This window comes from Staurois parvus, unplaced genomic scaffold (assembly GCF_062004578.1).
Source record: "Staurois parvus isolate SC_StPar_1 unplaced genomic scaffold, SC_StPar_1.0 ptg000586l, whole genome shotgun sequence".
NCBI classification, from domain to species: Eukaryota; Metazoa; Chordata; class Amphibia; order Anura; family Ranidae; genus Staurois; species Staurois parvus.
This window is the reverse complement of record NW_028318382.1, coordinates 5,284,707-5,290,882: the sequence shown is the minus strand read 5'-3', so window position 1 is coordinate 5,290,882 and position 6,176 is coordinate 5,284,707.

Here is a 6,176-nt window from a genome sequence, read left to right as displayed (position 1 = left end):
TGAGAAAAAAGTAACTTCATATAAAAAATTTATAAATAGTTTAAAATAGGGAGTTACTTTTCACTTGGCACCTATAGAGCGATTGTCATAGTTACCACTTACTACTAGATGTTTTTTGTTTTCACATTCATGAACTTTCACTTTGATTGTGAAAATTGTTCAGTGTTGCACTTTTAAGTGTACTGAAGTACAGGCCTCTTTAAAAATTTACTAATTAACCACTAAGAGCTGGTTCACATCTGTGTGGTACACTTTTGGTGCATTGCCCCTTAGGCTTGTTTACATGCAAAAAACGCATGGGCGTGAATGGGGCCTAAGGGTTTGTTTGCACTTGTAGTGCTCTCTGAAAAGCAATCTGCATTCGGATAGCTCTTTGGAGATTATTTGATGGTGAGGAAGTGTAGTATTACCTCATCTCCTGCTTTATCACCTGGCATTCCGCAGCGGCACATGCGGTTCTTGGCTGCTTGCAAAGCAGCCTTATTCACTTGAATAGGTCACTTCTGGTAGGCACTACATCTGCCAAAAGCAACAGGGGGTGTAATTCTGCTGTGGCATGTGTACAATCCTGGTCGCTGTCTCTGCAGCTAAAGGGGGTAGTGGCTGAAGGATAGTATGGGTTCAACAAAACAGTTTTTACATGCTAACTCTGTGGTGCTTGTGATTGGGGCATGGGGGTTGTGTGACTTTTGCCTACAGACATTGCAACACAATGTGTCCTTCTTTCCCATCATAGAAACTTGGGAAGTTTGGTATTCAGCTTTTCAGAATTTCCTTCTAAATTGGGTTGATGTGGGCAGGAAGGAAAGAACAGAGAGGGTTAATATTTAGGCTCTGAATAGAAAAACAGACACCTGATGCTTCTGCAGAAAATCTCTGCCAGTTGTCTCCACTGGCACCAAAGTGTAGCCAAATTGTGAAAACAAATTTCTCATTAATTTTCAAAAACTGAATATTTGTATGTGTAGAGTCAATAGATAAACAAAAAAAATGGAATTTAGATGTAATGATATGTGAAGACATCAAGTTCCTTCTCTTATGAAGAACAGGAAATAACAACCGAATGATGTAAAGACTTCTCCAGTATACCATTATCTCTGTATCAGTCTTACATGTGTGATCAACCAAAACACGTAACTCCCTTATAGCACTCAGAAAAAGGGCAGTTTTAAAGCTACAGTTTATTTGGCCTCCTTGGTCCCTCCATCAACAACATCCTAATGAAATTATTAACCATTTGCCCTTCAGAGGATTTACCCCCATCCTGACCAGGCCATATGGCGCTGCGTTACTTTAACTGACAATTGCGCGGTCATGCAGTGCTGCACCCAAAATAAATGTACGTCCTTTTTTCCCCACAAATAGAGCTTTATTTTGGTGGTATTTGATTGCCTGCTCGTTTTTTATTTTTTGTGCTATAAACAAAAAAAGCTATACAGAGCCATACAAAGCAGTGTGCAGGAGCTGACAGGGGAGAGATCTGTGTTTTTTATACACAGGTCTCTCCCCCATTGGAGATACTCAGCGATCATCGGGTGCCAGGGAGTAATCACTGGCTGGGACCTGGTGATAGACAGCCGAGGCAACAAATGGCGGCGCAGATAGGGCGTGCACGCAGGTGCGCCCCCTACCCGGAACTGCAAATTCACGTATATATACACATGATTTTACGCACACGTGCTGCCCTGTAGCAGTATTTCTGCTATAGGCAGCGGAAGAGGTTATTTAAAAATTTTCTGCTCTCATTACATACCTTATATAAGACCCAGTGACATCATCACTAGGAAATAATAATATTATACAAAAATGCAGCGCAATACTATATTCTCAAATAAAGTTATATATAACAAATTATATATATGATGAATTAATAAACATAAATCTTACTGTGTGACAATGTGGTATGCTTAAATGACCATATCTGTGCATAATCTGTGCTCCATATATATAACGTATCGCAATATAATAATATTAATGACGCACCATTCTCATATTGCTGCCCTTATTAACCATGCGTTATATGAACCATATCCACTGTGCATCTAATATCTACTATCAGTGTCCCACTATACATTAATAACAATCCTTGGTGAACCGTCCCTTTAAGACTCAGTGCTCCAAGTGCTTATGTGCAATCTCTCCACTGCGTATATTCATCCAGTGTTTTCGTGTGACCCCCAGTGTTTATTCCACCTTCGACACACTTATGCGCTCACCTTGTGAATTAACCTGAACTGTCCGGTCAAACCAAGCCTTTCCCTTTAACCCAGGCGGGTATGCTGGTGTACAAATCTCCAACTTCTCCTGCACCTCCATACTCCAAAATGCACTACTTGAGGATTGACCTGAACCATCAGGTCAAAGCGCGCCTTTCCCTTTAACCCGGGCAGGTATGCTGGTATATAAATCTCCAACTCCTCCTGCACCTCCAAACTCCAAAACGCACCACAGATAAATGGAAAAAATGCTCCAAATGGTGAAGTATATCAAAAAAGTATAAGCTTTATTAAAACACTTAAAATCTTCCACTTACATTTATTTGTGTCCGCCTGGGACACTACAGTTTCAAGGACTCTTTGTATATCAATTTTTGTGAATGAAACTGCATGGATCCCTTATTCAAGATGGCGGTACGTACACTTCTGGTTATGGCTTGACGTCATTAGCATACCCTAAGCATTAGGTCACGACATGTGACTTCATCATTTTTTTCCCTACTCATCTTTTCTTTTTTTCACTAGTTTTGCATTTGGCTATGGTCAGTGTCACTACTGGTAGCATAAGGCGATACCTGGACCCTATAGAGGTTGCACAGGCAGTCCAACTCCTCCAGGATGGCACATCAATACGTGTCATTGCCAGAAGGTTTGCTGTGTCTCCCAGCACAGTCTCAAGATCATGGAGGAGATTCCAAGAGATAGACTGTTACTCTAGGAGAGCTGGACAGGGCCGTAGAAGATCCTTAACCAATCAACAGGACCGGTATCTGCTCCTTTGTGCAAGTAGGAACAGCATGAGCACTGCCAGAGCCCTACAAAATGACCTCCAGCAGACCACTGTTGTGATCAGAAAACAGACTTCATGAGGATGGCCTGAGGGCCCAACATCCTCTAGTGGGCCCTGTGCTCACTGCCTGGCACCATAGAGCTTGATTGGCATTTGCCATTGAACACCAGAATTGTCAGGTCCGCCACTGGAGCCCTGTGCTTTTCACAGATGAGAGCAGGTTCACCCTGAGCACATGTGGCAGACGTTAAAGGGTCTAGAGAAACTGTGGAGTATTTTATGCTGCCTGCAACATTGTTCAGCATGACCGTTTTGGTGGTGGATCAGTGATGGTCTGGGGAGGCATATCCATAGAGGGATGCACAGACCTCTACAAGCTAGACAATGGCACACTGACTGCCATTAGTTATCGGAATGAAAACGTTGGACCCATTGTCAGACCCTACACTGGTGCAATGGGTCCTGGGTTCCTCCTGGTGCACGACAATGCCTCATGTGGCGAGAGTATGAAGGCAGTTCCTGGAGGATGAAGGAATTGATATCATTGAATGGCCCCCACGCTCACCTGACCTAAATCCAATAGAACATCTCTGGGATATCATGTTTCGGTCCATCCAACGCCGCCAGGTTGCACCTTAGACTGTCCAGGAGCTCAATGATGCGCTGGTCCAGATCTGGGAGGAAATACCTCAGAACACCATCCATCGTCTCATTAGGAGCATGCCCCGATGTGATCAGGCATACATACAAGCACGTGGGGGCCATACAAACTACTAAGTACCATTTTGAGTTGCTGAAATGAAATTTTAGCAAAATGGACTAGCCTGCTGCATCATTTTTTCAATTTGATTTTCGGGGTTTCTTTGAATTCAGTCCTCTGTAGGTTGATCATTTTCATTTCCATCAAACGATGGGGCATCCTTACGTTACACATTACCCAGGCCATATCAGTATAGATATCTAGCATAATATTTTTCCCCATTGAGATCTGATGTGTTTTCAAAGTGTTTCTTTACTTTTTTTGAGCAGTGTATAACTGGATTTCAGAGTACTTATCCTATTATGTATACTGGTAAGAATAAACTCCTGTAACCGTGTCCTAAACACCCTTCAGTGCTTTTAGTGGCTTTTCTTCACTGCTCATATTGCTTCTGCCTCTGCAAAGTCATCGGCAATCACTGAATTGTATGTCGCCTCCCCAGTGCAACAGCCATTGGGACTGGTGATTGGCCAATCAGCGAGACTCTTACTCAGAGCTCATGTGCTGCTTTATGGGGAGGTAAGTTACATATCCTATTATTCCCCTTACCATGAAGTATGATGTTTTAGAAATTGGTAGAGGAAAAGGAATAGCAGCAAAGGTAAGCCTAAAAAGAGGAGCTTCTCTAAGAGAGTGTGGACTATTGAGTTGAGAATTTTGTTTCTGACTGGTTAAATTTAAATCCTTTTCATGAGTTGCCCATTATTGTAAGAGTGGATGGTAAACATACTTTATGACACATTGGTGGATGCAGCAGGAAAACATGCAAAATCAGTTGTTTCAAAATGTGAACAATATCTTTGGGGTCTTAATGCAGGCCATAGATGGGTCGAAAATCGGCCGATTTTTCTTTAAAAAAAAGGAAAAATCGGTCGTTCAAGCAGCCGACGCTACCAGCAATGGTAAAAAAAAAAAAAAAAATCGGCCGATTTTCATCCCGTCTAGAGCCGGCAAAAAGTGTCCCTGCAGAGAGCTCTGCTATTTCTTTGACAGTTCCTTGACATTTATAGCGGTTGCAACAATGTATCTATTTGTATCCATTTAGGATACAGATGTTTTTATTCGGAAACAAATAGATACATTGTTGCAACCGCTATAAATGTCAAGGAACTGTCAAAGAAATAGCGGAGCTCTCTGCAGGGACACTTTTTGCCGCACTGGAATTCCTCTTCTTCTACTTCTTCTTCATCCTCTTCTTCATCCTCTTCTTCATCCTCTTCTTCTTCATCCTCTTCTTCTTCATCCTCTTCCTCTTCTTCATCTTCTTCCTCTTCTTCATCTTCTTCATCTTCATCCTCTTCTTCTTCTTCTTCCTCTTCGTCATCCTCCTCTTCTTCCTCCTCTTCATCCTCTTCTTCCTCCTCTTCTTCATCCTCTTCTTCATCCTCTTCTTCCTCCTCTTCTTCATCCTCTTCTTCTTCCTCTTCTTCTTCATCCTCTTCTTCTTAATCATCCTCTTCTTCTTCCTGTTCTTCTTCCTGTTCTTCTTCCTCTTCTTCATCCACTTCTTCTTCATCCTCTTCTTCTTCACCCTCTTCTTCTTCTTCCTCTTCTTCATCCTCCTCTTCATCCTCTTCTTCTTCATCCTCTTCTTCATCTTCTTCTTCCTCTTCCTCTTCTTCATCCTCTTCTTCGTCCTCTTCTTCATCCTCTTCTTCATCCTCTTCTTCATCCTCTTCTTCCTCTTCTTCTTAATCATCCTCTTCTTCTTCTTCTTCCTCTTCTTCTTCCTCTTCTTCTTCCTCTTACTCTTCTTCATCCTCTTCTTCATCCTCTTCTTCTTCCTCTTCTTCTTCCTCTTCTTCTTCCTCTTCTTCTTCTTCATCCTCTTCTTCTTCCTCTTCTTCTTCCTCTTCTTCTTCCTCTTCTTCTTCCTCTTCTTCTTCTTCATCCTCTTCTTCATCCTCTTCTTCTTCTTCCACTTTTTCTTCTTCATCCTCTTCTCCATCCTCTTCTTCTTCATCATCCTCTTCTTCTCTTCCCCTTCTCCTTCTTCCTCCTTTTCTTCTTCCTTTTCCTCTTCTTCATCTTTTTGTCTTCCTCTTGCAGGTCACTGCTCATGCGCAGATTTTTTTATCGGTAAAAGATCGGCCGATTTGCCCATCATTGCCGCGAAAATCGGCCGATCGGCAAAATCGGCAGATTTTTTTCCAACTTTACCGATAAAAAAAAATCTGACAAAATACCGAAAAACGGCCGAACATTTAGCCCACTAACGATCCGAAAATCGGCCGATTTTATTTTCGGCTGAAAAATCAGCCGATTTTCGACCCATCTATGGTCTGCATAAGTCTTAGATTAAAATTTGTCCAGTTCAGCAGAGATTGGACCAATTTATATCAATCTATGGCCATTCCTGCTCAGCAATAGTTGATTGAATAATAAACTTGAACGTGACTGTTGGAAACTT